Source organism: Gorilla gorilla, chromosome 14, assembly GCF_029281585.2.
Source record: "Gorilla gorilla gorilla isolate KB3781 chromosome 14, NHGRI_mGorGor1-v2.1_pri, whole genome shotgun sequence".
Classification (NCBI taxonomy): domain Eukaryota; kingdom Metazoa; phylum Chordata; class Mammalia; order Primates; family Hominidae; genus Gorilla; species Gorilla gorilla.
In genome coordinates, this window is record NC_073238.2 from 63,897,275 (window position 1) to 63,921,010 (window position 23,736).

The 23,736-nt window shown below is 33.9% G+C and overlaps 1 protein-coding gene across 19 annotated transcripts in view; it reads right to left on the minus strand.

The window, feature by feature from the left end:
• Positions 1 to 23,736, minus strand: part of CAB39L (calcium binding protein 39 like) — a 216,759-nt gene that overhangs the window by 175,261 nt on the left and 17,762 nt on the right. For 13 of the 19 annotated variants that reach the window (XM_063697381.1, XM_055359869.2, XM_055359865.2 and 10 more), the window contains exon 2: positions 14,696 to 14,787. The exons of the other annotated variants lie outside the window; for them this stretch is intronic. The gene's annotated coding sequence lies outside the window, so the exon portion shown is untranslated. The remainder of the gene's footprint in view (positions 1 to 14,695; positions 14,788 to 23,736) is intronic. 19 annotated transcript variants of the gene reach the window in all.

Below are 23,736 nucleotides of genomic sequence, written 5' to 3' on the forward strand. Positions count from 1 at the left end.
TCATCTGACAAAGGGCTAATATCCAGAATCTACAATGAATTCAAACAAATTTACAAGAAAAAAACAAACAACCCCATCAAAAAGTGGGCGAAGGACATGAACAGACACTTCTCAAAAGAAGACATTTATGCAGCCAAAAAACACATGAAAAAATGCTCATCATCACTAGCCATCAGAGAAATGCAAATCAAAACCACTATGAGATACCATCTCACACCAGTTAGAATGGCAATCATTAAAAAGTCAGGAAACAACAGGTGCTGGAGAGGATGTGGAGAAATAGGAACACTTTTACACTGTTGGTGGGAGTGTAAACTAGTTCAACCATTGTGGAAGTCAGTGTGGCGATTCCTCAGGGATCTAGAACTAGAAATACCATTTGACCCAGCCATCCCATTACTGGGTATATACCCAAAGGACTATAAATCATGCTGCTATAAAGACACATGCACACGTATGTTTATTGCGGCATTATTCACAATAGCAAAGACTTGGAACCAACCCAAATGTCCAACAATGATAGACTGGATTAAGAAAATGTGGCACATATACACCATGGAATACTATGCAGCCATAAAAAATGATGAGTTCATGTCCTTTGTAGGGACATGGATGAAATTGGAAATCATCATTCTCAGTAAACTATCACAAGAACAAAAAACCAAACACCGCATATTCTCACTCATAGGTGGGAACTGAACAATGAGATCACGTGGACACAGGAAGGAGAATATCACACTCTGGGGACTGTGGTGGGGTGGGGGGAGGGGGGAGGGATAGCGGTGGGAGATATACCTAATGCTAGATGACGAGTTAGTGGGTGCAGCGCACCAGCATGGCACATGTATACATATGTAACTAACCTGCACAATGTGCACATGTACCCTAAAACTTAAAGTATAATAAAAAATAAAAAATAAAAAAAATAAAACTACTTAATGAAAACATAGAGAAAAACTTCATGGCGTTGGTCTGGCAATTAATTTTTTGGATATGATCCCAGAAGTATAGACAACAAAAGCAAAAATAGACAAATGAAATTATTTCAAACTAAAAATTTTCCACACAGCCAAAGCAACAATCAATAGAGTGAATCACATTGCCTTAACCTACAAAATGGGAGAAAATATTTCTAAAGCATACATCTTATAAGGAGTTATTATTCAAAATATATAAGGAGCTCAACTTAATAAGAAAACAACCCAATTAAAAATGGGCAAATAATCTTAATAGATACTTCTCAAAAAAAGACATACAAGTGGCAAACAAGTGCTCAGTAGCACATCAGTGAAAACGTGCTCAATATCACTTATTATCAGAGAAATGCAAATTAAACCCCAATTAGATAGCGTCTCACACCTGCTAGAATGGCTATTATTAAAAAGATGAACGATAATGTGTTGTTGAGGATGCTGAGAAACAGGAACCTTTGTACTCTGTTAGTGGGAGTGTAAATTAGTACAGTCATTATGGAAAACACTATAGAGATTTTTTAAAAATTAAAAATAGAACTACCATATGATCCGACAATCTCACAACTGGGTATATATTCAAAAGACATGAAATCAGTATATCAAAGAGATGTCTGCACTCCCGTGTTCACTGAAGCATTATTCACAGTTGCCAAGATTTGAAATCAATCTGAGTGTCCATCTGTTGATGAATGAATTTTTAAAATGTGCTATATATCCGTAATGGAATACTCTTCAGCCATCAAGAAAAGGAAATCTGTCATTTGCTATAATATAGATGAACCTGAGGGACATTATATTAAGTAAAATAAGGCAGGTACAGAAAGACAAATATCACAGGATCTCACTTATTATGTGGAATCCAAAAATGTTGAACTCATAGAAGTAGAGAGTAGAATGGCGGTTACCAGGGGCTGAGGTGGGGTATGTTTGAGGAGATTTGGTCAAATGATACAAGTTTTCAGTAAGATAGGAGGAATAAGATTAATAGATCTATTGTATTACATGGTGACTATAATTAATAATGAAGTATTTTGTTCTTGAAAATTGCTGAGAGTAGATTTTAAGTATTGTCCTAATAAAATGATAAGTATGTGAGGTAATGTATATATTAATTAGCTTAATACAGTCATTCCATCATGTATACATATTTCACAACATCATGTTGTACATTATAAATATATACAATTGTATCAACTTTAGAAATAAATAAATTAATTTTTTAAAAGAAATGGGAATTTTTTCAATTCAGTAATGCACATCTACTAAAAATCTGCTGGTACACTTGGTAAAATATTGAATTCTTTAAGCTCAAGGTTGATACATAAGGCAAGAATGTTCTCTCTCACAACTTCTAATCAACATTGCACTATTGCCATTGCCAGTGCAAAAATACCAGGGATTAAAGCAAAATATCATATACTTTGGAAATGAAAGGATAAAATTGCCTTTATTCACAAATGACATAGTTATCTATATAGAAAATCCTAAGGAATTTCTTACAGATCTAATAAGTGAGTGTGTAACAAGGCCAGGGAATATAGGTTAAATGTAGGAAATGGAATCAAATTACCATATATTGATGATGAATAACTGGAAATTAAAATTAAAAAATTTTTTTAAATTAAAAATGGCTAACATATTGGAAGTAAGAGATGTAATCACTGAAAATTCTCATTTGAAAAGTATGTATTTCAGAAAAAATGAACCAATTACAAATGAAGACACCATAAAAATTAAAAAGTAAGAAATAAGTTAAAACTGATTTTAATATCTGATGAGATAAATATCTAGAATATATTCAGTTACACACACACACACACACACACACACGCACACACACACAAATTAGAAGGACAAAAGCATCAAGAGAACCCAATACAAGGTTGGGCAAATGATGCAAACCTACAACTCACAGCAAATGAAATAAACAAGACCAATAAACATAGTGTAAAATATCCCGTACTACTGGTAAACAGATAAATGCAAATGAAAACAATATAATACCATATTATTCTCATTAGAGAGACAAAATTTTAAAAGATCTGGCATGTATATGAAGCAATAGAAAGTCATGACTCAGGGTGATTATTGGTAGCTTGTAACTGTTGAAGATATTTACTGATAAAATTTAGCTTTCTAATTTTATGTATAAAACCCAGACTCTAAGACTCTAGCATATGTACAAAAAAGAACAAGCTGTGTGCATGATTACTCATTGAAGGATTGGTTTGGTTTTAATAATGAATGTGAAAAAGTATGATATTATATTCCAGATATCCATCAACAACAGAAAGGATAACCAAAGTGTAATAATGCAACACATTACTGTACAACAATTATAATAAGTGAACAAGCAATATCTATATTAATTGGAGCTGATCTTAATGGTATAATATGTAGTGCCAAAAACAAGATGAAAAATAATACATATAATATGACAACATTTAGATATGTTTAAAAGTATTCAGTATGCAGCTTGATATTGTTTACAGCCACATAGGTATATAGTAAAAGTATAAAAAGGACTCTTCAAAATGAGAATCAGCAAATTCAGATTACTGAGTACCTCAGAGGAGAGATAGAGGGAATTAAAATTAGGGAGGAATAGACAATTAAAAGATTATTTAAAAGCCCAAAACAAATAAACAACATATAAAGGTGTCCTGAACCTGGATTGATTCATAAAATGAAGTTTATAATATTTTTCTCTACACTTTTCACTATATTTGAACTATTTAATGATAAAATAGACCAAAGTAAAGAGAAACTGCTGTTGTCTTTATCAATAAGTTTAAGGTTGATTTTGGGACTTTATTTATTAATTATGTAATTCATACCAGTTTACAACCAAGTAAGACAGCATTGCATGGCAGTGAAACCTATTCTTGTTCAATCTATTATTTAACTGTTTTATGAAATTGGTCCCACTGAGAGTTGTCTAACTGTAAAATTATAACACTTGAGGACAAACAACTAAATGTGACTATATAAAATTTAAGTCACTTTTTGCACAGAAGCTTTTGCAGCTGCCTATCTCCATGTGCACTTATTTTAAAACTCTTCGGACTAAAGTTCAGAACTTTCTGTGAGCCCGTCAACTTACTTTCTTCTGTCATTTAAGACAAGGGAAACTGGTTGCATATAAATGGCTTATTGAAAATTATTTTAATATATGTTATACAAAGCACTTTATATGTTTATGTTTTTATCTTGAGCCAAACTTCTGTTATTTTGCTATTTCCAATGATGCAATGTATGGACATTATTAAATAAGGAAAACACTTTCATCTAAATATAATCTTCATCATAAAATTTACTGCTGGGAAGTTCCTGTTCCAGAAACCAAAAGATAATGACTGCATGTGGAATATGCTTTTTATTTACTTTCACAATAATTTTTTAAGGTGAATCAGTTAAAAATGTAACATTCAGTTTTATCAAGATGTAAGGTTGCCGTACTAGTTTCATTTGATACCTACTGACACTACCATGCTCTTTAAAAGTTTGGACACTTTTGTTTTAGTATTCTTTTTATCTCCTTATTCTGGGACTTTTCATCTCTAAGCTGGGGATAATAATATTGCCATGATTTCAGAAAGCTTTGTAGTATTCTGATCCTCATAATTATAATCTACTTTATTAAAAGAAGAAATAAAACAGAAGTGTGAAAGTGTTGTCCAGGCATTCATTGAATAATTTGGGTCTTGTGGCCTTCCATTTACTAGTAACATATACATCCAAAATTGGTCTCTTAATTCAGCAATTTTTTTTTTTTGTGAGAAATGTGTTCTTTCATTTTATTTTTTATTTATGATACTTTAAGTTCTGGGATACAAGTGTAGAACATGCAGGTTTGTTACATAGGTATATCTGTCCCATGGTAGTTTGCTGCACCCATCAACCCGACAACTACATTAAGTATTTCTCCTAATGCTATCCCTCCCCTTGCCCCCCACCCCCGACAGGCCCCAGAGTGTGATGTTCCCCTCCCTGTGTCCATGTGTTCTCCTTGTTCAACTCCCACCTATGAGTGAGAACATATGGTGTTTGGTTGAATGACTAAGTCTCACTCTGTCACCCAGGCTGGAGTGCAGTGGCGTGATCTCAACTCACTGCAACCTCAGCCTCTAGGGTTCAAGCAATTCTCCTGCCTCCACCTCCTGAGTTAATTTTTGTATAAAGTGTAAGGAAGAGGCCCAGTTTCAGTTTTCTGCATATGGCTAGCCAGTTTTTCCAACGCCATTTATTAAATAGGGAATCCTTTCCCTATTGCTTGTTTTCATCAGGTTCGTCAAAGATCAGATGGCTGTAGATGTGTGGTGTTATTTCTGAGGCCTCTGTTCTGTTCCATTGGTCTATATATCTGTTTTGGTACCAGTACAATTCTGTTTTGGCTACTGTAGACTTGTAGTATAGTTTGAAGTCAGGTAGCATGATGCCTCCAGCTTTGTTCTTTTTGCTTAGGACTTTCTTGGGTATACGGGCTCTTTTTTGGTTCCATATGAAATTTGAAGTAGTTTTTTCTAATTCTGTGAAGAAAGTCAGTGGTAACTTGATGGGAATAGCATTGAATCTATAAATTACTTCGGGCAGTATGGCCATTTTCACAATATTGATTCCTCCTATCCATGAGCATGGAATGTTTTGCCATTTGTTTGTGTCCTCTCTTATTTCTTTGAGCAGCGGTTCGTAGCTCTCCTTGAAGAGGTCCTTCACATCCCTTGTAAGTTGGATTCCTAGGTATTTTATTCTCTTTGAAGCAATTGTGAATGGGAGTTCACTCACGATTTGGCTTTCTGTTTGTCTATTATTGGTGTATAGAAATGCTTGTGATTTTTTGCACATTGATTTTGTATCCTGAGACTTGCTGAAGTTGCTTATCAGCTTAAAGAGATTTTGGGTTGAGACTATGGGGTTTTCTAAATATACAATCATGTCATCTGCAAACAGCAATAATTTGACTTCCTATCTTCCTATTTGAATACCTTTTATTTCTTTCTCTTACCTAATTGTCCTGGCTAGAACTTCCAATACAATGTTGAATAGGAACGGTAAGAGAGGGCATCCTTATCTTATGCTGGTTTTCGAAGGGAATGCTTTCAGCTTTTGCCCATTCTGTATGATATTGGCTGGGGTTTGTCATAAATAGCTCTTAATATTTTGAGATAAGTTCCATCAGTACCTAGTTTTTTGAGAGTTCTTGTCATGAAGGGGTGTTGAATTTTATCAAAGGCCTTTTCTGCATCTATTAAGATAATCATGTGGTATCTGTCATTGGTTCTGTCTATGTAACGGATTACGTTTATTGATTTGCATATGTTGAACCAGCCTTGCATTCCAGGGATGAAACAGACTTGATCATAGTGGATAAGCTTTTTAATGTGCTGCTGGATTCGGTTTGCCAGTATTTTTTTGAGGATTTTTGCATCGATGTTCGTCGATTTCAGGCCAATAGGCCTGAAATTTTGTTGTTGTTGTTGTATCTCTGCCAGGTTTAGGTATCAGGATGATGCTGGCCTCATACAATGAGTTAGGGAGGAGTTCCTCTTTTTCTATTGTTTGGAATAGTTTTAGAAGGAATGGTACCAGCTCCTCTTTGTACCTCTGGTAGCCAAATTCTGCTAGAATTTGGCTGTGAATCTGTCTGGTTCTGGGCTTTTTTTGCTTGGTAGGCTATTAATTACGTCCTCAATTTCAGAACTTGTTATTGGTCTATTCAGGGATTCAACTTCTTCCTGGTTTAGGCTTGGGAGGGTGTATGTTTCCAGGAATTTATTCATTTCTTCTAGATTTTCTACTTTATTTGTGGAGAAGTGTTTATAGTATTCTCTGACTAGGTCAGATTGATAACCCAGCCCTTTCAAAACACTGAAGCCCTAAGCAGAAAACTAAATAAAGGGATGTACTGCATCTTTATGCACTGTATTTAATGTTTACTAGACACTGATGTTTGATGTTTATTTGTCATTCTGCGTAAATCAAACAAAACATTTTTATTCTTGCTGTTGTGGACAATATGATTTTATTTTTTTTCATACTCAGAGTTGTTGATCAGTTTAGTAGCTTTGTCTAGCTTAGAGCAAAATAATTTCTTGGGATGAAGTTAGGCCATTTCTGCATTCACTTATTTATGGAGTATGTAAATACTTCCAATACATCTGAGAAAGAACAATCTATGCTATTTGCACCTTTTCTAGAGGAAACACTCCCCAGAAAACCCCTCGTTATTAAGGTAGAAATATATCCCTGTTAAGAAATCAGATTTCACATATAATCCACAATTCTTAAGCACAAATATGTCAACTAGTCAAATACATTCAAAGGACAAACAGATAATTTTTGGAATACAGGATTGCTATGAGCCTGAAAGTTTGTGTGCTCCCAGAATTCATATATTGAAGCTTAATCACCAAGTGATGGTAATAGGAGGTGGGACCCCATAGAGGTGATTAAGTCATGAAGGTAGAACCCATGAATGGGATTAGTGCCCTTGCAAAAGAAGTCCCAGAGAGCTGTGCTGCCTCTTCCAATATCCGAGGATGAAGCTAAAAGGCACTATCTATGAACCAGGAAATGGGCTTCCATCAGACATATAATCTGCCAGCCCCTTGGTCTCAGACTTCCCAGCCTTTAGAACTATTAGAAATACATTTCTGTTGTTTATAAGCTGACCAGTTTATGGCATTTTGTAATAGCAGCCCAAGCAAATGAAGACAAGGCATGAATAGACAACATAAATGTGGGGCATGAAAAGCAATCATGTATGAAAAGACCTATTCATAAAAGATAATTGTCTTTCCAACCAGTGTTTTTCACACTTGGCTCATATTATGCAGTAAAGATACCTGAAGAGATTTTTTAAAATTCTCTGAATATGGACCTTACCTCAGATGTAGAAGATAAAAATCTCTGAAGTTGAGATAAAGATATTTGTATTTTAAAATACTGTGCCAGCTATTTTGGTGCACAGCCAAATTTGGGAACCCACTAACCAAATATATATTCTGGAATATAATCTTATTTTCGTCAAAACCGTGGGAGTAAAAAACAATTCTCATCACAATTATAGAAACATTTCCTAGAAGTCAGTTGCAGTCAGCCTGTACCAAAAACATTTTGCATGAAAGTACTTGTGTCTGCTGGGTTTCTAGTATATTGATGGACTCAGGTTTGAATAATTACCAAAAATAATTGCATTTCCATATGTAAAATGATTTTTTATCAGCTGCAGAAAAATAAAAGTATATCAGCAATAAATACAGAATTCTGTAACAATAATAAGCACCATCACTTATGCAGTGTTTACTTTGTGCTAACAATACACTTAAAGAACCTCAGAGGTCACAGTTGGTCATGCAGGAGATCCACAAAATCGCAAATAGGAATCTGGATTTGTCCAAATAAAATATATTATCTTGGCTATTTCTGGTTATCCACTTCATCTTTTCACCAGTCTGTTAGTGAGATGTTAGTAAACAATAGGATTATGGTGTAGAATTCTCATATATCATTTACAGTTTCTGCATATTTACACTGGTTCTGTAATGGTTTACTCATGCTTGATTAACTTAACCTTCCTATAAGTTATAAATGACCCCAACAGGTCATTATTAAAAAGAGTTATCTAACTTAAGTGGACTTCTCTAGCATATTAGTCATGCAGAGATACCCTGATATAGAAAACCAGTTAAGAATATTCCTTACAAAACAGTTTCTGAACACAGCCCACTATCAATTGAGTGTGCTTCATTTTATATCACTAAAGAAACCTTAGGGTTTTCTAAGGAGCAATTGCCTTTCTACCTGTCCCCTTTTGTCCTTCAGAAATCCCAAGCATCCTGAAATGGTTCTTGTTTCCTCTCATGCATAATTCTGAGAGGATTACTAATTGCCATAACCTATATATGCAATGTTTTAAAAGTATAGGTAGATGCATCTATCATTGTCATTTATTTTTTATTTTCATTTATTTATTTATTTTTTGAGACGGAATCTCACTCTGTCACCCAGCCTGGAGTGCAGTGGCGCAATCTCGGCTCACTGCAAGCTCCGCCTCCCGGGGCTCACGCCATTCTCCTGCCTCAGCCTCCCAAGTAGCTGGGACTACAGGCGCCCGCCACCACGCCTGGCTAATTTTTTGTATTTTTAGTAGAGACGGGGTTTCACCGTGTTAGCCAGAATGGTCTCCATCTCCTGACCTCATGATCCACCCACCTCGGCCTCCCAAAGTGCTGGGATTACAGGCGTGAGCCACGGTGCCTGGCCCATTGTCATTTATTTTTATAATATTCCTGAAGACATAAGAAATGATAGGATGAGGATGACAATGTTGAGGATGACGATGAGATGATGATGACGACTACAAAAGAAGTAGAGAAAGAGGGAGGAAGAAGATAAGGTGATGATAGAGAAGAAAAGGAAGAGAGGAGCATAATCTTAGAATTTTTAATTGATTGGTTATTATGAACTAGGTGTAAAGCCAAGCATTTTATGTACTCTATGAAGTAGTACTGCATTACTTCCATTGCCATATGCACAGCCAGTTATGCAAGTGGCTTTAATAACAAAACTTAAAAAAGGGATGCTAGATCTCAAACTAATGTCTGCTCGATTTTCAAAGACAACTTTACTAGAATTATATGCTTTGGGAAAAATAAATAAACAGGAGTAGAAAGCTCAATTTGAAAAAAAAATTATATATTAGTCATTTCAGTCTCTGTACAAAGGAATTCGAGGTATCTGCAAATATGTTCGCTTTTCAAGATACTTAGTAGAAAAGTAAACTGATAGTGATATTTGATAAATATTTATTTAACTGCATTTTCAGAATAGTGAATATATGCCTACTTAATTAAAAATTTTATTGTGAATAAAAAGATACTAGGTTTTCTTTTATTTTGATCATGCAATATTAACTATTAATATTAAAAACAATACTTATGACACCAAGATCTCACCATGCTGTGTTAAAAGACATAATTTGAAGTTAAGAATTAGAACATTTTTAATATGACAGCTGGTGGAGTGATGACTATAGTTTGAAGAATAGTACTGATACTTAAAATTTAAAAAATACTATAGAACACTCATGATAAGGTTTTATGTTTGTTTATCCTTGAGGAGTTATATCTTATTATATACTTACTAAGCATGCCTTTTTCATATTTTAAAAAATCTATTGTTCCAAAGAGCACCTCTTTAAGACAAGAGAAACTTTTCCTTCTCAAATAGTTCTAGTACTATATCATTAAAAATCATTGGACTTCATGTTAAACCTTTTAATTTCTTGACTACCATTAAAAATTTATAATTGGAATTTTTTGTATTATTCTTCCCTTAGAGTCCACAGATACACATTTTGGATATGCCACCTAGAGATGATGTAAGTGTCGTCAAGTTTCCTTTCCTGGATTTTATGTTCTTCAGGATGAGAAACAGAAGTACATAATTTGGCAAAAAGAAAAGTGATTCTCCTTTTGCCTAAGAGGCAAATGTTTTAGTGATATGCACAATGAAAACACTACAAATTCCAACTGATATGTGATGCTGTTCTAAATGTGGGAGGTAAGAATGTCTGGGGAAAAGGAATTGTCTGTGGAGGATGGGTGGGTCTGAATGAGTAGGAGTTTGTTCCAGAAATCTAAGAAACAGATGGAGTTTGGATTTGAAGCATGACTTAGATTCAAATGTGCATCCAGAAAAATCCACTGTTCCTCTATTTTTTAATTTTCCTAGTTGAACTCCCACCTTTGATTTTTTGTGGGCTAATGTTTTTTCTGTTGCTACTGTTGAACTTTTCCTGAGCCATTTTTAAAAAATAATTATTCCTTTAATTATTTGATTACATAATTTCTTTTTCAAAATACAAGTAGAAATGGAAATGCATCCTTTTTACATGTACAGAAGAGCTATTGGACTCTGAAAGGTCCAAGTGGCACAAACACTGCAGCCTGGACTAGCAGGAGAGCCTCGTTTTGCTCTGGATCTTGCAGAAAGTTGGTAGATTTTTTAGGGTCAATTTCATAAATGGGCCTGTTATAAACAGTGTACACCAAAGTGGGATAAGTAACCTTCCAAATCCAAAGAGACATATGTAGGATAAAATTCAAATGCCACTAGCTTTTTTCACCTTGAAGTAACTAACCTACAAGTCTGAACTACTGTTCGCTAACAACTGTACAGAGATATCAGGCTCCAGGATTAATCTCTTTGTTCAGAAATGTAATTTATAAAACTCATTCATGTTAACTGGCTATTCTGATTCACCAGGCCCTTTCATCATGATATTATTGATGTAGTGTTTGATCCATACATGCATAATAGATCCTTAGCCCTGTGTTGATTTATAATAGGAGTCAACAGCTAATTATAATAACTCTCTGATGTATACTGAGAATAACCATAATCTATACCAGCCAATAAGCAATTTAAATGAGAATGTAATAGGAATCCCAATCCTTGAAGATTTAAAAATTTAATGATAACATTATTGATTCCTTCAGGAATATAATAATTGCTCTTAGTTTACTATTTTAAAAAGCTGTGAATTGTCAGTGGTTCCTTATATCTAAATTGCTTTGACTCCCTGAATGGAAAAGGCAACATGAGAATTGTGTCAGTACTTAAAATATTTTAGACAGATTGTTTCTGGCCAATATGGCCAATACATATAGCAAATGTGTAACAAAGACTGGATATTTTCTACATAAGAAAAATAAATAACTGGACAAAATAAAATAAAAAGATGCTTCTTAATATATTTGATATGAGACAATAGAGTACAATCCTTGAGAGAGAGGAAACAAATGAAGCAAGCTCTGCAATTGCCTAAGTTGACTGATTTGAGAAAATTTCCAGGTAACAGAGCAAGAAGATGAAACCTAGGTAGAGCTTGTCATACTTTCCGTGTTGAGGAGACTTTGCTAGTCATCCAGGAAGAACACGACTTCTAGATTTCACAAGACAGTGTTGGAGATGAGAGTTGCAAAGGGAGACAACTCTAGAGATCTGTAGAAAGACCCTTCAAGTGTTCATCTGAGTACTCATCAATGCAAGTGTATGAAAACTAGTTGAGGCTTGGGTATGAATTACCCGAAAGGATTAGAATAAAAAATAACTTGAGGCCGAGCGTGGTGGCTCACGCCTATAATCCCAGCACTTTTGGAGGTCAAGGCGGGCAGATCATGAGGTCAGGATATCGAGATCATCCTGGCTAACAGAGTGAAACCCTGTCTCTACTAAAACCACAAAAAAATTAGCCAGACGTGGTGGTGGGCACCTGTAGTCCCAGCTACTCAGGAGGCTGAGGCAGGAGGATGTTGTGAACCTGGGAGGCGGAGCTTGCAGTGAGCCGAGATCACACCACTGCACTCCAGCCTGGGTGACAGAGTGAGACTGCGTCTCAAAAAAAAAAAAAAGTATCAAATTACTTCTCAGTGGCATAGATGTGCCCATAACAAAGGTTGAGAATATAAGACTACAGAAATATCCATCACCCAGGACTCAACAAGGTAAAATTCACAGTGTCTGTTGTCCAGTGAAAAATTATCAGATATGCAAATAGGCAAGAAAATACAATCCCTAATGGGGAGAAAATTAAATCAGTTGATGCTGATACAGATGTTAGAACTGGCATAAAAGGACACTAAAACAGTTACTACAACCTTATTTCATATGCTCATAAAGCTAGAGAAAAAGCTGAATATGTTAAATAATGACAAAAAAGATATAAAAATATAGTCAAACGTCTAAAGTTGAAAACTACGATGTCTGAGAGGAAAAAAGCACTGGATATTATAAACAGCAGATTACATATTGTAGAAAAAACAGTGAACTTAAGACATAGCAACAGAAATTGCTTAAAAAACACATAGGGAAAATACTTACTTAAAAAAATAAACACAGCATCAACAAGCCTTGGGACAACTTCAAACAACCTAATAACAATTGTAACTGGAGGCATGAAGGTTGTCAGGTAGGTGAAGGGAAGTGTTAGAAAAAATAATTGAAGATATAATATGAGAATTTCCAAATTTTCTGAAAACCATAAATCATGACTGCAAAAATGTTAACAAAACAAAATTTTATACATACATTATATGTATATAAAGCACAAACAAAATTTTATACGTACATCAAATATTTATAAATTTTATATATTAATTATATATATACACATGTATAATGTATCTTGGTGTATGTGTGTGTATACACACACACACACACACAGAGATACAGACACACACACCAAGCCACATCATAATCAAATTGGTTCAAACCAGAGGAAAACAAACACATTATGTCTAGAACAAAGGAAAGCATGATAGCAGGTTTTTTGTGGAAACAATGCAAGCAGTAAAACAACTGAGCAACATATTTAAGTAATTGAAAGAAAAAAACTTTCTACCTAGAATTATATACCCAGCCAAAATATCTTTGACAATAAAAGTTAAAAAAAAAAGTTGAAATAATTTGTCACCAGCAGGCCTGAATAACAAGAAATTTTAAAGTTTCTCCATAAGATGAGAAATTTTCTTTTTACTTAAGTTAATGTAAAAAACAATTGATGACTTATTCAAACATAATAATGTATTGTGGGGATTATAAAAATATAGAAGTAAAATATCTGACAGGAACTGTACAAAGACTGGGAGGGAAAAAAGGAAGTATATTAAGTTACTTATATGTGGGATGAAATAATAGTGCATGAAGTCAGGTTATGAAATTTAAGGTATATAAACTCTAAAAGGACCACTAAAGAAACATGACAAACTTATAGCAAACAAAGGAAATAAATAAAGTAAAATAAAACCACAAAAAATATTAAATTAAAAAAGGTAGAAAAAGGGGGCAAAAAGGCTGAAAAAGAGGGAGAGAGGAGCAAAGAACAGATAGAACAAATGGAAAATAAATAGAAAAATTTTAGATATGGAATCATCACATTAAATGTAAATGGAACAAAAATGTCAGATAATGCCAAAATAGATAAAATGCAAGACTCAACTATAGATGCCTACAAGAAATCTTTAAATAAGGCACACATATGTAAATAGTGAAATGACAGAAAATTATATATCATGATAACATTAATTTGAAAAAAGGTGGAGAGGCTACATTAATATCTGACAAAGAATATTTCAGAACAAAGAATATTACTAAACATTAAAGAAGGTAACTTTATAATGATAAAGGGATCACTTAAGAGGTCATGGCAAACCTAAATGTTTATGCAACTCGTAATGGAACCTCAAAATACATGAAACCATAATTGATAAAATTTCAAGGACAAAAACAAAAATTGACAATTATAATCAGGGATATTAACACACTTATCTCAATTAAATTGAGATCTCAAAAAATTACCTGGAAAATCAGTAGCTATATATAGGACTTGAGCAGTAGTATTAAATAGATTAACTTAATTGACATTAATAGAATACTCTATCAAAGAACAAGATAATACACCTTCTTTTTAAGTCATCATGGAATATAATATAATATAGGCCTTAAAAGAAATCTCAATAAATTTAAAAAGATTAAAGTCAGATAAAGTTTTTCTGACCAAAATTAAGTTGAAATTTATTAACAGATGTCTGGGAAATCCCTGGTACTTGAAAACTATATAACACACTTATAAGTAACCCGTTTGTCAAATATATTTTAAACCAAATAGAATATTTTTAAAAATCCCAGCATATGAAAATTTGTGGAATATTGCTTACTTGGTATTAGAGGGAAATTTGTAGCACTAAAGGCCGTTTTTATGTCTACATAAGTGTCTCAAATGAATGACCACAGCTTCCACCTTAGGAATCTAGAATACAAAAACAAGTGATACCTAATGTAAGAAGAAGAAAATAATGAATATTAAAGTGAAAATCAATAAAATGGAAGATGATTTAAAGATACAGAAAAATGATGAAACTAAACCAAATAGCCCTATACCTATTTGGGTATAGAGCTATTTGAATTTGCAGTTAAAACATATATATATAAGAAAACTCTGAATGACTTCATTACAACAAAAACTTAGAAAGATATAACGCCATTTCTATACAAACTTTTTCAGGAAATTGTTTAGGAAAGTATACATCCCAACTCATTCTATGAGTTCAGCAATGTCCTCTCTTAAAACCAAAGACATTACAATAATAGAAACTGCAGACAAATATTCTTTTTAAACATAAAATTGTACAAATAAAATGTATAAATATATTAAAAAGGGACTCGGCGTGGTGGCTTATGCCTGTAATCCCAACGCTTTTGGAGGCCAAGGCAGGTGGATCACCTGAGGTCAGGAGTTCGAGACAAGCCTGGCCAACATGGCGAAACCCCATCTCTATTAAAAATACAAAAGTTAGCCGGGTGTGGTGGTGGGTGCTTGTAATCCCAGCTACTTGGGAGGCTGAGGCAGGAGAATGGCTTGGACCCAGGAGGCGGAGGTTGCAGTGAGCCGAGATTGCACCACTGCACTCCAAGCCTGGGCAACAAGAGCAAAACTCCATCTCAAAAAAAAAAAAAAAAAAAAAAAGGATAGTACATCATGACCAAGTAAAGTTTATCTCAGGAATGCATGAACACTTTAGCATTAAAATATCAAGTAATAATAACTACAATATGAACAAATGAAATAAAGTAACACCACATGATTTTCTGAGAGATAGAGAAAAAGCATTTGACAACATCAAATACAAATTCCTAATGTAAAACTCTCAGCAAAAGTGTGAATAGAAGAGAATAATTCTCAACTTGATAAAGGGGCATCTTTGAGAAACCTACTGCTAGCCAACACCATCCTTACTAGTGAATGACTGAGTGTTTTTCCCTTATTATCAAAGGAATGTCAGGATTTCTTCTTTCACTACTTCTGTTAAACACTGTACTAGCCATTCCATGAAGTAAGACAAAGAAATATCAGTTGCTTAGATTGGAAAAAATGAAATATAACTATTATTTAAGATAATTTGATCATCTATATAAAAAAATTCTATGGAAGCTATGGAAAAAGATACTAGAACTAATATGTGAATTAATACATTTGCCACATGTAAAAGCAATATAAAATTTAATATTTATCTGTATACTAACAATGACCTATTCAGGAAATTAAATTAAAAATACCATTTAGAATAGCATAAAAATGTGATAAATTTGAGACAAAAATGACAAAAAATATATGAGACATATACCATGAAACCTACAAAACACTGAAAACAGAAATAAAAGATAACCTAAATGGAGAGATACATTGTGTTTATGAATTGAAAAACTCAGTATTGTTATAGTGTTAATTCTCCCCAAATGGATTTATAGATTCAGTGTGATTTCAATCAAAATTCTACTTTAAAATTAATTTGTACATTTAACATACAAGGAAGTGGAATTACCAAAATAAATTTTAAAAATAAGAAGATAGTTGGAAAATGACTACTCCTGATTCCAAAATTTATTATAAGGCTGAATTAATCAAGAGATAGATAAATATATTAATGAAATGGAGAGTCTAGGGCTAGACATATGCATACACGACAACTGATTTTCAACAAAAGTTCAAAGCTCCTTTAGTGGAGAAATGACAGTATATTTAAAGAATAATATGAAATAATTGGATAAGCATATGCAAAAAAATAAACTTAGATCTTTACTTCACACTACATAAAAGGTGTATCAAAATGAGTCATAGAATTAAATGTGTCATCTAAAATTATAAAACTTCTAGAAACAAGAATAGAAATATTTTTTGTAACTTTCATTTAATGAAAGGTATCAGATGTGTCAACAAAAGGACATCTATTAAATAAAAAATACATGAAGCTTCATAAAAATCACAAACTTCTGCTCTGAGACATGTCGAGAATGAAAAGGTAAGACACGGGCTCTGACAGCATTTTTGCAAATCACAGCAATAAAGTACTCATACTCAGAAATCTCAAAATTCAACAGTATGAAAACAAAGCAGTTTTCAAAATGGGCAAAGCGTCCCACCAAGGAAGACATACAGGGGACAAATAAACACGTTGAAAGATACGTTACATAATTAGTCATTTGGCAAATGCAAGTTAAAACCACACTTTGATATAATTACAGACCTATTAGATGGTCATTTCATACACCCGCATTGTGGGATTACAGAGAACAACCATCAAAACTGTTTCAAAGATACTTGCACTGCTTTGTGTAGTGTGCTCCTGCATCCTGTGATGAGGGTATTCCGGGCTTACCAGTCTGTTAGCTTTTGGATGTATGTGAATGAGTCCCACAAGATGTACTTCTTGCAATTTTTGTATCTTCTAAGTTTTGGGGGTTTTTTGGCTCCTTTTATTTATTTATTTATTTTTGACAGGGTAGTGGTCTTGCCCAGGCTGGAGCTGGAGTGGTAGTGCCACAGTCACAGTTCATTGCAGCCTTGATCTCCTGGGCTCAAGGGATCCTGCTGCCTCAGCCTCCCATGTAGCTAGGAATACAGTTGTACACTACTCTCCTACATTTTTTAAAGGAATTTCAAGCATCTCCATTGAGGTCAGGACATGCCAGTTATATTAAGTCAGGTTTTCACTCAATCAAACCATTGACTGTTAGGTGTTCAAGTTAGCACATTGATTTCAGAAACACTGGTAATGTTGCCTGCATTGATAAATTCAACCTAGTCTAAGATTATATTCCTTGCTTATTAGTCTAACATCCACAGATTCTTTTTTTTTACATCCATTTCCATGCTTTTGCTAAAACAAATTGCCAATAATATGTACACTTTTTGTGTAGATATTTTTTCCTCTAAGTTTTAATTTGAACTTTACTCCAGGAAAAGGCTGGAATTAGATTCTAGTTATAAATGTGAAAATAAAGCGGGGTGGTAAACTGGGACACAATTTTCTTGCTTTTGCAGAGTAAATGCTTTAGGCTTGGTCATTGCAGAAACTTCAAACAAAGTAAGGATGACCCATCAGCCAGGAGAGCAGTTGTTACTTCTTTCTGCTGGCAAGAGCTCAGTAGAATTTAGTGGTTGATAGTCGTTGGTTTGATCTAATCTAATCTTATAAATATTCTAATTCTCAGTTTATCCTTTTTCCCAGTTTCCCAAGTTCAGCTGGTATGTTGTAAATATTATTAATAGTCAATTGTTCAACTCATTTTGCCTTTTCAGTTCTGCTGCAATTGATAAAGCTTAATATTGAATGGTCTTGGATAAGGGCTTCAATCTTATCATTTTCATTCTTTAGGCCCCATACTCCATTATAAAAAAAGGAAGCCAGCACCAGAGTCCTAGAATTTCAGGATAAAAATTTTATTCAATCATAGCACCTATTGAATCAAGATTTATACTTCATAGGCACAGGAGTTCACAGATAATAATGCACTATTTTGCCACTGTAGGTCAGGGACTGTTGTCATCCTATTCTTCAATTGTAGCTACTCCGCAGTATTCAGATCCATCCATATCAGATTAACAATCCTAGATTCCTACCATTGAATGTCTAATACCTGCAATGACTTTACAGGATCAATATCCTTTAGGTAATTTCGGAAGCTGCAAAAAACTGGTAATTTGCTGGCCAGTTTTTTTAAAAAAGGGAGTTCATTAAAGAATACTGGATATCTAACATGATTATTAGGAAGATTAGAGGAAAAAGAAAACAAAATTTGAGGCTAAACTTGTAGATAAATATCTAAAACTATGCTGCAAAACTTACTTCATAGGAAAATGATTTCTGGGGCTTCCTCTCAAAAGTAAATGTCAAGAAATCAACTTACCACAATCTTCTATTATTGCTACCAGTACCAATGTCACCTCTGGATGGCAAATCTAATCTTACGACCTCTACTTTCAAGTTTGGAATTCCATATTTCAGGTTTACAGAATGGAAAATGGCATATGATATGATTAATAAACCTTTGAAACATGAGCAAATACTTCAAACATGGTTAGGAAAAATAAACTTTTGCCACCCTAGTCCCCAGAGCTCACTCACAATTCTCATTTATAAAGTTAAAAACTGTACTGGGTTCTTGTATTTCCTTCTATAATTTTGTATACAATTAAACACATTTTAAAACATGGTAGGGTCATATCATTAAAAAAAAAAAAAGATAGTTTTGCCCATAAATACACCATATTTACCCTACAGATGATCCACTCTATTTTTCTACAAGTAAATAGGATTTCCTTATCATACGTGTATTCTTAATTTAGTCCAAAAGTTGTAGAATTTAAGGCTATGACAGAAATAGAGAACTAGTTATCACCTAGAGATCCTGTATTTTAAACCAGTGATAATATGCAATTGGACTTGGTGTTGTTTCCCTTTTGTAAGAGTAGGAACATATTTTCAACTGTCTGAAACTTGAAAATATTATGTTATAAAAGGAAGGGAGCACATAACTATTGAGTAATCAAAAGAATGGGCTATAATGGGTACTTGTCATATTTTGGCCAGTTAAGTTCTGAACTACCTTCCTGTTTAGAGAAAACCTTTGTTATATTGGTGTTAGTGAGTGGAGAGAGCATAATCCTTCCTCTTACTCCCTGGAGCTATGCTTTAGAAACATAACTTAGGCTCAGCCAATCATTTGCTCCTGATGTGACTTAGAAATTTGAGAGTGCTTAAAAGACATAGGAAAATTTGGAATTTATTCACAGTGACAGAGATGGAGTTGAGATGTTGTTGATCACAGCAGGAAATGTCATCATAAGAATTTTGTAAATTAAGATTTAATAAGTTCATGTGGATAAACCACTTAGAACACTGCCTTCCACAGAGCAGATCCGAGGTAAGTGTTTATTATTAATAAGTGAAAGAATATTTCAGGTTTTACCGAAACTATAATTAAAAGCATTTTACCAGCCTAGGGATTCAAATTTAAAATCTCTCCTTGTTACAGTAATTTTATGCCTTTGTAGCTTAGTTTGTATTTCCTTGCATGTGAAATAAATATTTTATTAAATTGGATGTTCACATTAACCAAATAAGTCGAAGTATAACTAACCTTCAGTAATTTACTCTTGTGAAGGTCACCACATGATTTATCACTTTGGACGTTTTGTGAGTTTTGAAGGTAGACTTGCAATAATGCACACAGCACTAGTGCAAAACATAGACAACTTTGCTCCATTAATCATCTCACTGGGAAGAAAATAAGAGCTGGTGTGTGGTTCTTAATAACCGCAAAGCCAAATGTAATAAGTCTGGTTACCCAGATGTAGCTGATCTGTTCAATTTATTTCACCACATTTAGCTCCTGACCTAATTGGAGTCAGTTCTGGAATATTGTGCAATGCCTTAGGAAGTCCAGGTTGGGGAGTGCTGGTCGCATAGTACACACCATCTACTGCTTTGTATTTTGTTTCTAGGATTTCTGGAATTCAGTGTATTTGAGTACTGCCAAAGTGTGTCCTCAATTAAGATAAATATATTTTATTCTTTCTTTCTCTCTCTTTCTCTGTTTATCTCTCTTTTCCTCTCTATGTGAATAGTAAAATTTTTTTTACTTTTTCTTATATGTATTTTATATATATATATATATAATTTCAACAGCTTTTGAGTACAAGTGGTTTTTGGTTACATGGATGAAATTTACAGTGGTGAAGTTGGAGACTGTAGTGCACCTGTCACCTGAGTAGTGTACATTGTACCCAATATGTAGTTTTTTTATCCATCACCCCCTCCCTCTCCACTCTGAGTCTCCAGTGTCCATTATACCACTCTGTATGCCTTCGTGTATCCATGGCTTAGCTCCCCATTATCAATGAGAACATACAATATTTGATTTTCCATTCCTGAATTATTCCACTTAGAATGATGGGTTCCAGCTCCATCCAGGTTGCTGCAAAAGACATGATTTTATTCTTTTTTATGACTGAGTAGTATTCCATGATGTATATATACCACATTCTCTTTATCCAATCAGTTGATGGACACTTAGGTTGGTTCCGTATCTTTGCATGTGTGAAGTATGCTGAGATAAACATGTGTGCAGGTGGCTTTTGATATAACTTCTTTTCATTTGGGTAGATACCCAATAGTGGGAATGCTGGATCGAATGGTAGATCTACTATTAGTTCTTTGAGAAATCTGCATATTGTTTTCCATAGCGATTGTGCTAATATACATTCCCACCAACAGTATATAACTGTTCCCTTTTCACCACATTCATGCCAAACTTGATAATTTTTTGAAGTTTCATTAATGGTAATTCTGGCTGGAGTACGGTTTTATGTCATTTTGGTTTTAATTTGCATATTTCCCTGATGATTAGTGATGATGAGTATTTTTTCATATGGTTGTTGGCCATTTGTATATTTTCTTTTGAGAAGCATCTATTCATGCCATTTGTCCACTTTTTGATGAAGTTATTTTTTTTCTTGCTGATTTGTTTGAATTCCTTGTAGGTTATGGATATTAGTTCTCTGTTGGATGTATAGTTTGAAAATATTTGCTACCATTCTGTGGGTTGCCTGTTTACTCTGATGATTATTTATTTTGCTGTGCAGAAGTTTTTTAGTTTAATTAGGTCCCATTTATTTTTGTTTTTGTTGCATTTGGTTTGGGGATCTTAGTAACACATTCTTTGCCTACACCAGTGCCCAAAAGTGTTTTTCCTACGTTCTCTGCTAGACTTTTTATGGTTTCGAGTCTTAGAGTTAAGTCATTGATCCATACGGTGTTGACTTTTTTAGATGGTGAGCGATAGGGATCCAATTTCATTCTTCTGCATGTGGCTATCTTGTTTTCCCAGCACTATTTATTAAACAGGATGTCCTTTCCACAGGTTATGTTTTTGTATGCTTTGTCAAAGATCAGTTGGCTTTAAGTATTTGGCTTTTTTCTGGGTTCTCTATTCTGTTCCATTGGTCTATGTATATACCTTGATGCCAGTGCCATGCTGTTTTGGTTACTACAGCCTTGTAGTATAATTTGAAGTCAGGTAATGTGATGCCTCCACATTTGTTCTTTTTGCTTAGGAATGATTCAGCTATTTGGGCTCTTTTTTTGGTTCCATATGAATTTTAGGATATTTTTTCTAATTCTGTGAAAAATGATGTTGATATATTGAGAGGAAATGCATTAAATATGTACATTGCTTTTGGCAGTATGGTCATTTTCATGATATTGATTCTTGTGGTCCGTGAGCGTGGGATACATTTCCATTTCTTTGTGTCATCTATGATTTCTTTCAGTAGTGTTTTGTAGCTGATCTTGCAGAGATCTTTTACCTCCCTGGTTATGTGTATTTGTAGGTATCATTTCTTTTGCAGCTATTGTAGAAGGGATTGAGTTGTTGATTTGATTCTCAGGTTGGTTGTTGGTGGTGAATAGCAGTAATAACTGATTTCTATACATTGATTTTGTCACCTGAGACTTTACTGAATTCATTTATCTAATCTAGTAGTCTTTTGGTGGAGTCTTCAGGATTTTCTAGATGTATGACTGTATCATCAGCAAACCGGGATAGTTTGACTTCCTCTTTTCCAATTTGGGTACACTTTATGTCTTTCTCTTGACAAATCTCTCTGACTAGGACTTCTAGTCATATGTTGAATAGAAGCAGTGAAAGTGGGCATTCTTGTCTTATTCCAGTTCTTAGAAGGGATGCTTTCAACTTTTCTTCATTTTGTATGATGTTAGCTATGGGTTTGTTTTATACAGCTTTATTATTTTGAGGTATGTTTCTTCTATGCCTAGTTTTTTGAGGGTTTTTATCAGAAAAGGATGTTGGATTTTATTGAATGCTTTTTCTGGTTCAATTGAGACGATGATGTTATTTTTGTTTTTAATTCTGTTAATGTGATGAATCACATTTATCGACTTTTGTATGTTGACCCATCCTGAGATGACAACCACTTGATTATGGTGAATTACCTTTTTGATGTCCTAGTATTTTGTTGAGGGTTTTTGTATCTGTGTTCATCAGGGACATTGGTCTGTAGTTTTACTGTTGTTGTTGTTATGTCCTTTCCTGGCTTGGGTACCAGGGTAATATTGGGTTCATAGAATAAACTGGGGAGGAGTCCCTCTTTCTCAATATTTGGAAATAGTTTCAGTAGATTTGGTACCATTTCTTCTTTGAATGTCTGGTAGAATTTCGCTGTTGTTCCATTTGGCTCTGGCCTTTTTATTTTTGGAAATGTTTATATTAATGATTCAATCTCACTGCTTGTTATTGGTCTGTTCAGGATTTCTATTTCTTCCTGATTCAAGCTGTGAGGCTTGTATGTTTCCAGGAATGTATCCATTTCCTATAAAATTTTGATTTGTATGCATAGAGGAGGTCATGGTAGACTTGAATGATCTTTTGTATTTCTGTAGTCTCGGTTGTAATGTCTCCATTTTTTTCTGATTGTGCTAATTTGAAACTTCTCTCTATTTTTTTTTTGTTAATCTACATAATGGTATATTGACTTTATTTACCTTTTCAAAGAACCAAATTTTTGCTTTATTGTTCTTTTGTACTTTTTTGGTTTGGTTCCATTTAGTTCTGCTCTAATGTTTGTTATTACTTTTCGTTTGCCAGCTTTGAGTTTGGTTTGTTCTTATTTCTCTCATTTCTTGAGGTATGATGCTAAGTTGTCAATTTGTGAGCTTTCAGACTTTTTGATGTAGGCATTAAGCACTATACACTTTTCTCTTAGTGCTGCTTCTGCTGTATACCAGAAGTGTTTATAACTTGTGCCACTACTATCATTCATTTCAAAAGATTTTTAAATTTCCATTTTGAGTTCATTTTTAACCTAAAAATCATTCAAGAGCATATTGTTTAATTTCTG